Genomic DNA, 12,582 nt, shown 5'->3' with positions numbered 1-12,582 from the left:
TATTTATTTGTGATCAAGGTTCACAGCTAAATTCAGAAAGTCAGGGATGTTGGAGAAGTCTGAAAGAAATGAACAAGTCACACCTTGACACAGTGTTTCTTTGGGGGGAAAAAATATGAGGCAACATTTTAGTATGAGTAATAATAGGAATATTTAACCTATTTAAAACTCATTTCTTCCAGATTAGAGAGAACAGTTTCTCTCTGTTTGAAGACTCCTGCTTCATGTACAGGAATCTTAAAGCTGGATGACAATCTTTCCCAGGGAAATTAACCCAGTACTCTCCATCCCTGAGGGATATATACAATTTGAAAGCATTGAAGTGTGTTACCCATCATTGCATAACAAATTACTCCAAAAATATAGCAGCTGAAAACAGCAAATATTTATTATCTGATACGGTTTCCTGGGGTCAGGAATCTGGGAGTGACGTAGCTGGGTGGTTCTGCCTCAGAGTTTCTTTGGAGGTTGAGTCAAACTGTCGGAGCTGCAGTTTATGAAGATGTGACTGCACTACAGGATCTGTTCCCAAGCTCAGTCACGTGACTGGTCAGGAGACTACAGTTCCTTGCCACACAGGCCTCTCCACAGTGCCACTCATGACACATCTTTCTTCAGAGTGAGTGAAGCAAGAAAGAAAATGAAAGCGAGAGAGAGAGATAACCCAATCTTAGAAGTGATATCCCATCACTTTTGCCATGCTCTATATGCTGGAACTGAGTCACGAAATTCAGTCCACGCTTAGAGGAAGGAAAAGCTCCACCTCTTGAGCTTGGGCCAATCTTTAAACGTATCACAATGGGCAGCTTTGGCCCTGAGACAATAGTAAAGATTGAAGTATTATCCTGGGAGAAAGTCTTTTGTTTACAGTTTCTGGTTTCATTTCTTTGATTCCTGTTTTTAATGATTCTCTCTTGTCTGTCAGAGAGTGGAATTAAGGATTTCCAGTTCAATGCCTGCACTTAATTGGGAGTGAGGAATAATTTGGATATTTCTTTCCCTTTCTCCATCCCAAACAGCAGGAAGGTCCTCTGGGAGCCATACAGGGAACACGGAGCAGGCAAGAAAATAGAGACAATGTTTCCAGGGACCAAAAATGCCCCCAAGTGTGTGTGAATATAAAGTAAATTCCCAGAGTGGACTCCTATAGGCCTTCCAAAGCCAGGTGCAACCTCTCCATTCATATTAGCTCCACTACAAGCCCAAACCTGCATGCTCCTCTGTGAGATATCTCCTTCCTGTCAAAGATGCCCTTGATGGTCATTGTAATCCACATTTCACCTGGATTAAAATGTTTGGAGAAGATATATACACAGTGTGATGGATTCCCCTTTAGCCTAGGCTAAACTTTCTCTAATTCTAAAAAATGACGTTATGGATGAGCCCTTTTCCTGATCCATACTTAGGAAAAAAAGGCGAGTCCTCAGCAGAATGAATACAAACCCAGAAACTCCAAAAAACTATGTTCTTACCACAGCATTCCCAGGAGAAACCCCTGGGGGGGGGGGTTGCATTAATATTTCTGCCTGAATAATCAAGATCTGGGAGCCAGGGACATCTCCCAGGGGATGAGGTTAACCTAAGTCACTTCTGGGAGCTTGAAACTATTGATATGGACCTGCCCTTTGTCTTCACATCTATTGAGAAACCAAGAAATACGTCTAGGGGCTACTAAACTAGTGTGTATTGTGCAAAGTTTTCAGCAGAGATGCCAACTTAGAATTCCAGAGGTGGTGACAGAGTATGGAAAGAATGGAAGGTTCCTGTCCTAGTTCTCACGTTTATTTAATCATTGAGTCTGTCTTTGCCACCGCTCACTCCAGCCCCACCTTCCCTTGTCTCTGACCTGTTCTTCCTCTGCCTTTTAACAGGCTGGAAAGCTCCAAGACCTGATTGAGTTCATCTCAAGAGAGACTCAGATGTCTGGTGCCCTCAGAACATGCAAGCCCTTTTCTGCTGATCCTCCTTGCGAAGAATCCAAGAAAACCCAGAAGCACCGAGCACCAGGTGTTTTTTTTTTTCATCTGGGTTTCACCCAGCCTGGCATGGCAGGCGGCAGGGTTATTTTGCTTTCATAAGCCATATTATGTAACTAAAATTTTGAATAGTGACACTGAGCCAACTGAGATGTCACACAGAAGGGGAGGGGAAGAGCAATGAAAGAAGTGGAGAGGGCTTCCCTGGTGGCGCAGTGGTTGAGAATCCGCCTGCCAATGCAGGGGACGCGGGTTCGAGCCCTGGTCTGGGAAGATCCCACATGCCGCGGAGCAGCGGGGCCCGTGAGCCACAACTACTGAGCCTGCGCGTCTGGAGCCTGTGCTCCGCAACAAGAGAGGCCGCGATAGTGAGAGGCCCGCGCACCGCGATGAAGAGTGGCCCCCGCTTGCCGCAACTGGAGAAAGCCCTCGCACAGAAGCGAAGACCCAACACAGCCATAGATGAATAAATAAATAAATAAATAAATTTAAAAGATTACCAAAAAAAAAAAAAAAAGCAGTGGAGAGAGAATACGGAAAGAGAGCAAGAATGGAGGAGCAGAAAAGAGAGAAAAACTGGAAGGGAGAGTGGGGATAAGGAGACTATTTATTTCTCCTGCCTGTTCATATGTTCTTGGTCTCCAGTGACAGGATATGCTACCTGAAAAGTTCTCCGCCCCTCATTTGAGCTGGGCTGGAGGCCTCCTTCAGGTCACAATCTGTGGAAAAGCTCGCTGAGCGCCAGCTGTCTGCAGGCATCACCCCGGGGCCCACTGGTGTCCTATTGGAGGCTGCAGCTGCCTGGCATGGTGTAGCACAGAGTGTTCTAGGTGGAAGACAAACAGGCATGACACTGTCTCCATTCATGCAGCCTCCAAGAGAATTCCATTCTGACTGCGTGAGTCAGGGGCTGGTGAGTGGGAAAGCCCCAGAGGGTCCTGGAGACCTGAGGCCTTTTTCTTCTGCCGTATTTCAGAAGATTAGAGCCTACTCTCACCTGCTTCCAGGAGCTTGGGTAGACATCAGGAGCAGGTGCCAAAGAAGGCTAAAGGGTTTTGAATTTGTACCCACAAAATGTCACTTTGTTTCATTTACTCCAGATTAGATCTGAAGCCAAGGGAATTCCCTGGTGGTTCAGTGGTTAGGACTCCAAGTTTCCAATGCGGGGGGCCTGGGTTCAATCCCTGGTTAGGGAAATAAGATCCCGCAAGCCATGGTATGGCATGACCAAAAAAAAAAAGAAAAAAATCTGAAGCCAAAAGTCATGATGCTGAGGTAGGGATGGCCCACATCTATGTCCCAGGCATCCAAAGAATCCTCTTTTCTTGTCAATGCATGCTCATTGGAAGTTTCACTGACCTTTGGCATGCAAAGATGTTGGTGCAGGAATTTGAATCCTAGAATCAGAAGTGGAAGTCAGCCTAGGACAGTCACCCTAAACTTTATTTTGGATTATTCCTTTCTTGGACACTCTGGTTAAAACGTACAAATAGAAGCAGTTATGGATAGATACAGATTCCCCCATAAAATAAGCTTTACTTATAATTTCAATGTGTTCAGAGTCTGCCTGAAGCCTACCCAGGGATTCAGGTTAAAAACTCCTGCTCAACGGCTGATTTTGTGCAGCCTTCCAGGTTCAGAAACTGTTTTTACAGCATTCATTATAGGCTGTCATGCACTTTAGGCTCAAACTCTCTAGGGCAGGGAGATCTCTATATCATAAGGAAGCCCTTTCCATTTATGCAATGCTTTATGCTTTTCTTTATGATGAGGTAAAAGTTGCTTCTCTGTAGTTGTTGTTTGTTTTTTCCTTTCTTTTTTCTTTTCTTTTCATCTTTATCCTCATTCTGCCCTCTGAAATTACACAGACACAGGAGGCTAATCTTTCTCAGATGAAAATTCTTGAGAGAGTTGAAGACAGGACTCATGTCTCCATTGAGTCATTTCTTTTTCACATTGAACATTCCCAGTTACTTCTGTCCTGCAATGACTTCTAGATCCTTCCCCAGCCTGTTCTCATTCCTCTAGATATTCTCTGGTCAGTGATCCAGTTCTAAAAGGCTGATTCTCTAGGACAATTCTAATGGGTATGATTTTAAAACAGGTGTCTTGGACCTCCCTGGTGGCACAGTGGTTAAGAATCTGCCTGCCAAAGCAGGGGACACGGGTTCGATCTCTGGTCCGGGAAGATCCCATCTGCCACGGAGCAACTAAGCCCATGTGCCACAACTACTGAGCCTGCGCTCTAGAGCCCACAAGCCACAACTACTGAGCCGGCGTGCCACAAGTACTGAAGCCCGCGCCTAGAGCCCATACTCTGCAACAAAGAGAAGCCACTGCAATGAGAAGCCCGCACACCGCAATGAACAATAGCCCCCGCTCACTGCAACTAGAGAAAGCCCGCGCAGCAACGAAGATCCAACGGAGCCAAAATAAATAAATAAATAAATAAATACATTTATTAAAGAAAAAAAAACAGGTGCCTGCTTCTTCCTTCTTCTAGACACCAAATTTCTAATTAACATAAGAAAAATTTTGTTGACTTTTTGAAAGTCTTATACCGGTTGCATTGCAGTCTATTAAAATCCCTGGGGAAAGGAATACATTGCTCTTAAACCAACATACACTTGTGCTCTTGAATTTCAGGCCTTCATAAGCACTGGGAGCTCAGAGTCTTAACCATTGGACCACCAGGGAAGTCCAAACACACTACTGTATTTAAAATAGATAATCAACAAGGACCTACTGTATAGCACAGGGTACGTTGCTTAATATTCTGTAATAACCTAAATGGCAAAAGAATTTGAAAAAGAATAGATATATGTATATGTATAACTGAATCACTTTGCTGTACACCTGAAACTACCACAACATTGTAAATCAACTATAGTCCAGTATAAAACAAATATTAAGAAACCAAAAGTTTATCCTTGTTACAAATCATCTTGCTGACTTTGATACAACTTTTTCAAGCCATTGTGATCTTTTTGAATTTATCTTGTTTCTCCCTTTGAGTCACTGGTAAATTATGTAACTGGATTACTATAAATTCTTCAATCAAGTAAATGACAAAAAACAGAATGGAGGCAGAGCTAAGTGGAATATTCTGCTGCAAAACTCTGGAAGACTTCCTTTCAGGTTGGAATCAATTCATCAATCAATGCTCTATGAATATTCGTTGTTCAACCAGATACCAATCCATCTAACTTTAACTTAAATCCAGTTTACATTTTTTTCAGCTTGTTTAGTTTACTCATAAGAGATTTTTTTCAAATGTCTTACGAAATCAAGACAAATTTTGTCAGAAAAGATTTGTACTTATCTTACTTTATCTCACTTTAGTGACACTATAAAAAAAAAAAGAAAAAAGAAAGAAAAAGAAAAGAAAAGAATAAAAAATATCTGGCCAGGTTGTCATGACTTTTTCTTAGTTAGCCTATTTGTCATGATCAGGCCTTTTGTTTCTGATTACCACTTGATAATTTGCTTTCATGATTTTTCTAAAATTTTGTCGGTATTAAAAAGCTTGCCAGGGACTTCCCTGGTGATGCAGTGGTTAATAATCTGCCTGCCAATGCAGGGGACACAGGTTCAAGCCCTGGTCCGGGAAGATCCCACATGCCGTGGAGCAACTAAGCCCATGCGCCACAACTACTGAGCCTGCATGCCACAACTACTGAAGCCCGCACGCCTAGAGCCCGTGCTCTGCAACAAGAGAAGCCACCTCAATGAGAAGCCCGCGCACCGCAAGGAAGAGTAGCCCCCGCTCACCACAACTAGAGAAAGCCCGCGCACAGCAACGAGGACCCAACACAACCAAAAATAAATAAATAAATAAATAAATAAATAAATAAATAAATAAATAAATAAATTTAAATTAAAAAATTTAAAAAATAAAAATAAAATAAAAAGCTTGCCAGTTTCACTACCAAAATTTGTATTTTAAAAAATCAGGGCAGCGTTCACCCAGTGTATAGTATCCTGTCTACCCTTGTGCTAAGGTTACTGAGGGTGGTTCCAAGAGCACTTTAGCAGGTAGTCCTCCCCTCCCCCACCCCCAGCTGACCCCACAGCTTGGCCATTGGTTAGCTGGGATTTTTGTTTCTTTGCCTCAGGGGAAGGTTGGGTTGCTGGGTGGAAACCGAAGCTGGGTGGAAATCTGAAGCTAATGGGAGACTACTTCCCCCGTAGTCTTTAAGTGAAAGCTCAAACACTTTAAATCTTACTGGGGGAGGGCACAGAGGGCTCCCCAAGAAAGGGAGCCTCTGAGAAGACTTAAAGGAAATACTCCCCAAGACACAAGGGACATTGATATTGTTTTGGGGGTCCAGGAAGGTGACAGGAAGGGGGCAGGGTTCACCTGAAGAGGCTGGGCCAGAGTGGCGAGGAGGCCACCTGCTTCCAGGGGACCATGGGCAGTGACATCGCCAGCAGCAGCCACTTGCCACCTTTTCCTTGTGTTCTGGGCACCAGGTAATTCTCCTGAATTTATTTCCAGCTCTGGGCAGGGCCAGGGACCCAGCAATGCAGGCTCGGAGTGCAGCAAGGGCTCCATTGAAAGGAGGGGCACAGGGCAGCTCTTGGGTCATCAGGGCAGCCAGAAGACTTATCCTGGAGACTTGTCCCTGCGTTTAGAAAACAGGGACACTTTTTACTTAGCTTGTAAATCTATTTGGAATGGCTGAGTAGAGATTCTGATGGAGATTATGAGATTGCTGAAGCCACCTCAATATCACTACTATTGGCTTCAGATGAAGTAAAATAACATTTTATGGGTGTAAATTCAGAACCTTCTACCTTATCTTTGGCATTCTTTCTGATATCTATCCAAGTTCCTAGTAGATACTCAATAAGTGTTGAATGCATGGATATATTCAGGGTTTTTTGTTTGTTTTTTTGTTTTTTTTGGCCCTGCCACTCAGCTTGTTTGGGATCTTAGTTCCCTGACCAGGGATCAAACCGTGCCCCCTGCAGTGGAAGCTCGGAATCTTAACCATTGGACAGCCAGGGAATTTCCATGTGGATGAATTCTTAATGGAGCTGAGCTACTCATTTATATTCCTTTATCTTTTGAGCGTGCGCTTTAAAAAATGTATAAACTCAGGACTTCCCTGGTGGTGCAGTGGTTAAGAATCTGCCTGCCAATGCAGAGGACACGGGTTCGAGCCCTGGTCTGGGAAGATCCCACATGCCGTGGAGCAACTAAGCCCGTGCGCCACAAATACTGAGCCTGCGCTCTAAAGCCTGCGAGCCACAACTACTGAAGCCCACACGCCTAGAGCCCGTGCTCCGCCACAAGAGAAGCCACTGCAATGAGAAGCCCGCGCACCGCAACGAAGAGTAGCCCACACTCACCGCAACTAGAGAAAGCCCGTGCGCAGCAACGAAGACCCAACACAGCCAAAAATAAATAAATAAACAAATAAATAAAAATAAATTTTAAAAAATATAAACTTTACAAAAATCTCTATAATAAAAGACTATCAGTAAGGATTTTTTCCCTATTGGTAATTACTGCATGCTAGGTGCCGTTGACTCATTTAACTGCACAACAATCCTATGAGCTGCTGTTGCTATTATTATTCCTATTTTGCAGATAAGAAAGTTGAGGCACATAAAGATTAACTCACTTGCTAAAGGCCACACACAAGTAAGAGGCATAGTTAAGATCTGATCCCAGACAGTCTAGTTGCACAGCTTCCTGGGACTCTGGTCTGTCATCCTTAAAATGGCAGTGATAGCTGTCACGTGCCCACCACTACTGCTGCGCGGACATAGTGAATGTGAAAGTGCTTTGTAAATTGCACTATGTGGCACTGGCGTACATTAATTTTAGCTACAAGAGTAAGCGAGCCCTTTCTCTTGTTTTAACTTTTCGTGATGTGGTCACAGTTTTTTTTTTTTTTAATTAATTAATTAATTTATTTATTTATTTTTGGCTGTGTTGGGTCTTCGCTTCTGTGTGAGGGCTTTCTCTAGTTGCGGCAAGTGGAGGCCACTCTTCATCGCGGTGCACGGGCCTCTCACTATCGCGGGCTCTCTTGTTGCGGAGCACAGGCTCCAGACGCGCAGGCTCAGTAGTTGTGGCTCACGGGCTTAGTTGCTCCACGGCATGTGGGATCTTCCCAGACCAGGGCTCGTATCTGTGTCCCCTGAATTGGCAGGCAGACTCTCAACGACTGCGCCACCAGAGAAGCCCGTGGTCACAGTTTTATTTTAGAGCCTGTGTTCTTGGCTCCTGCTCCATTGCCTTCGTGTCTCAGAAAGGGAACATTTCTAACTCAGGTTAAGTTTTACTTCTTGGTTGCCTCGGTGTGTTCCTCTGAAACCTTTCCTAAGAAGTTGAGATGGTGTGACTCAAAGAAGCAATCACCTTAGGACACATCTTGCTAATGGAAGCACAAAGTAAATTGAGATCAGGCACAGGCGCTCACAGACACAGTTCAAAGTTATGGCGGTTTGCTGCTGAAATGCTGAGTGTGGGTCCCAGGAAGGAGCTTGGCTGGGCCACTCTCACTGCTTGGGTGGGGTGTGTGCTGTTCTACAAAGGAGGCTCCGGCAAAACAAACACTGAACCCTACTTTCGCTTTTCGACTTTTTTTGTAAAAGCAAAAATCCTCTTTGGATTTCTTTCAGTTAGCAAAAACAAGTACTACCGTAGGTCTTTCCTAAAATCGGAGAGGTGTAAAGGAACCTGGAATAAAGTGAACTTTTTTTATAAATTTTATTTATTGATTGATTGATTTTTGGCTGCATTGGGTCTTCGTTGCTGTGCATGGGCTTTCTCTAGTTGTGGCGAGAGGGGGCTACTCTTCGCTGCGGTTCGTGGGCTTCTTATTGTTGTGGTTTCTCTTGTTGTGGAGCACGGACTCTAGGTGCACGGGCTTCAGTAGTTGCAGCACGCGGGCTCAGTAGTTGTGGCTCACGGGCTCTAGAGCGCAGGCTTGGTATTTGTGGCACACGGGCTTAGTTGCTCCGTGGCATGTGAGATCTTCCCGGACCAGGGATCGAACCCGTGGCCCCTGCATTAGCAGGCGGATTCTTAACCACTCTGCCACCAGGGAAGTCCCTAAAGTGAACTTTTGAAAAGTGGGGGATGCCTGTATGTCAAATCCATTTAACTTTTCCTTTGTGATATGAAAAGACCAAGTGTTATGATACTAACTCTATAGTTTTTTGTTGTTTGTTTTTTCTTTTTTGGCTGTGCCTCACAGCATGCGGGATCTTAGCTCCCAGGCTAGGGATTGAACCCGTGCCCCCTGCATTGGAAGGGGAGTCTTAACCACTGGACCGCCAGGGAAGTCCCTCTATTGTATTCTTAAAGAACTGCAACAAGGGTTAAAATGACCAGATGGATGAAGAAGAAAAACAAACAGCTTGAATTTTCCACTATGATTCTCATAGTTTCCTGAGCTCTTCACACCTAAGGAGCTAACGGGCAACCTTCAGGACATCCCTAAAAGGCAGGGGGACAGGAGGTTCAAGTAAAGAAAGGGGCAAGGAAACTAAGTGTGATGTCCCTGAGGTCCCTCAGAAAAATGATTAATAGATCTACAATTGCTATACAGCTAGTGTATTCCTTGACCATATAATTCTTGCTTTCAAAAGGCAAAGGACTTATTTGTATGCTGTTTCTTTTTAATTGGTGGGGATACATTAGACTAAACTAGAGCCAACCTTTCACTTCCCCTCTACCTTTTCCTCAAACATCACAATCATATAAAAGATGGTCCTGTAAAATTCCACACTAACCAAAGAGTTCTGTGTTCCCAGCACCATCGTCTTTCCACAACTGCAGTAATGGGGCAAATTATAAACTTTCAGAATCAGGGACCCCACCGTAGACCTAACTACATAATAATCTCCAGAGGAGGGAGAGAGGGAGTACATATTTTTAAGAACCATTCCAGATGACTCTTCTCAGTCAAGTTTAGGAAATACCTCTGAGCTTCGGAGTGCCGGGCCAAGCCCAGATTTTGGACTCAAAGGACCTATTTCACGCTCCATCTGGCATCAATTTTCTCAAACTCATCAAGTGTAATTTTCTATACTTGTAAAGCAGGACTCATAATACCCCAAGCTGCACAAGGGAACTTGTTGCTACAAAGCCTAATCTCCTCACTCAGACATTAGGAATATTCTGGACTGTACTTTGAACTGATTACCCAATACGAATTCCATCAAGCCCCCATCCCTATTTTTCCCATTCCAGCCAGAGCTCCAAACCTCAGCCTTTATCGCAGGGTCTCTCATATCCATGCTGTTCCACACATTACCTAATGTGGACCAATTTATTCCTTCCTTCCCCACATCTGACCCCTCCACTGTGCTCGCTAGAACGCCTGGCTTGTGATCAACAGACTTTCTATACATATAGTCCTAACTTATTCCTTCCATCTCATTGCCTTGACCAAGGCTCCCCTTCAGGGCCAGTTGCATATGAGTCCGGAGCTCTTGGATTCCCAGATGTTTCTGTGAGTTCTTAGCCCTTTCTCATCCTCTACATCTCACCTGGCCTTTCCTTTTCAATCTCTTTCACTGGTTCCTCCTCCTCCCTTGACTGGCTCCAATCTCTACATTTTGGAGAGTTTCTAGGGCTCTATCCTAGACTCTTTTTTTTAATGAATATCCCTCCCCTGGTAACCCTCAGACTACATGTCCCAACTTTTACCTCCAGCCTAGATCTTTCCCTTGAGCTCTTGACTTCTATATCCAACTACATAATAGAGAACCTCACTTGGTTATCAATAAGAATCTAAAACTCAAATATGTCCAGTAAAGAGCTCTTTATTTCAGAGCACCATTTCTAGGACTCTTCCTCCTCTTCTCTCTGGTACCAGTCATTGTCGCCCCAAACCTAGCAATTGATCTTGCTTCTTCCTTTTCATTTACAGCATGCTCTTTCCCCATCTTGTCTATCAGCAAATCCTCTACGTTTTATTTACAAATGTATTGTGAATCCTCCCATTTTTATCTATCTCCACCATTACATTCCTAGTCCAAGTCACCATCATCTCTCACTTGTCCTTCCACTTAAGCCTTGCAAATGGTCTTTCTCCTTCAACTCTAAGCTCTGATGAATGTATTTCCCAACAGCAACCAGGGAAATCTTTCAAAAACCTAAACTGGATTATGTCTCATCTCTTCTAACACTTTTTAATGGTTTCCCCTTGTTGTTATGGAATTCAAGCTCCATTCTGTTGTCTCTTAGGTCTTGCTTTGATCTGGACCCTTCCTGCTTCTCCAACTTCATCTTAGACCAGCCCACCCTCACTCCCTCTTCTCAGTCCCTCCGTTCTGCTTTCTGTTCTGTGAACACACCAAGATGGTGACCTCTGGGTGTGCTGTTTCTTCAGTCAGAAGAGGTTCTTCCTCAAATTCCAAGCAGAGCTGTCTGTTTTCGTGTCTCAGCTCAACTGCCACCTTCTCAGAAAAGCCTTCCCTAACCATACTCTCTAAACCCTCTACTCTGTCCTCTGCTTTATTCTAGCACATCCATCTTAACATTTCTTTCATCACAAGTATCATAATTAGCATAACATTATCATGCTAATCTATTTATTTGTGTGTTGATTATCTGTATTCCTTATAATGCTAATTATTATTTTCAATATGAGATACTAGAAAGAGTTTGGGATATGGAATTCAATGGAAGGCCTAGGTTAATTTTAGGTCTCATTACTTACCTACTATATGATCTTGGCAATTTACTTTCTGTCTTATTTTTCTCATTAGTAGAATGGGATTAACATAGCAATATAAAGTCATTACAACTAATGAGCTAACATCCATGAAGTGCTAAGCAAAGTTTTTCCTGCTACTATGCACTGGACGTGGCATTTTTAAAGACGTTCACTTTCACAAAATTACATCCCAAGAAAAATCATTTTAAGAATTACTTAAGAAGTCTTTAAAGTTTTTTTCTGTAGTTCACCTCCCATTTTTATGGTATGAATCAGGGAATGCTCTGGGCACCTGTATCTTGCAAACCAGTAGAATGGACACAAGGGCCCTCACTCTTGGAGAACAGACACTAGGGAAAGAAGGCAAAGCTTTATGGACCCACACAGTAAAAACTTCAGAGCCAGACAAGCCCAGTGAGGCCCAGGGAAGGCCTTGGAGAGATTCAGTGGAGACAAGGTAGTACCATAAAGTAGATCCATGCAAGCGCTGGACTTCTGAGGCTCAGAAAGAGGGCTGGCCATTGGACCTTGGGTTGTTTAGTGATTTGTTCAAAAGTTTGTATTGCTTTCTTTACTCCTAGGAGCTAAGCTCCAAAGGTAGAGACACTATCCCTTCTGTTTCATTTAAATTCTGACTTTCTCCCATCTCCTTTAGACCATGTCTATGTGGAAGGTAATTTTGCATAAAAGGAAAAATAAACAAATACTAGAATTAAAAACAGATGTCCTGGGTCTGGGCACTGGTTCTGTCAGATACAATGTAGAAAGGTTCTGGGTCTTATGGCAGGTTGGGATCGCCAGCAGTCTCTCAGACATTGTTAGTGGAGGTGGAAGTTGGGACATCCTTTTGGGAGGGCAATCTGGCAATTTAAATTACTATTTCCCATACATGTACCACAGTGTTCATTGTAGCACTATTTATA

The sequence above is a fragment of the Balaenoptera musculus genome, chromosome 1, assembly GCF_009873245.2.
Source record: "Balaenoptera musculus isolate JJ_BM4_2016_0621 chromosome 1, mBalMus1.pri.v3, whole genome shotgun sequence".
Lineage (NCBI taxonomy): Eukaryota > Metazoa > Chordata > Mammalia > Artiodactyla > Balaenopteridae > Balaenoptera > Balaenoptera musculus.
This window is presented reverse-complemented; position numbering follows the sequence as displayed.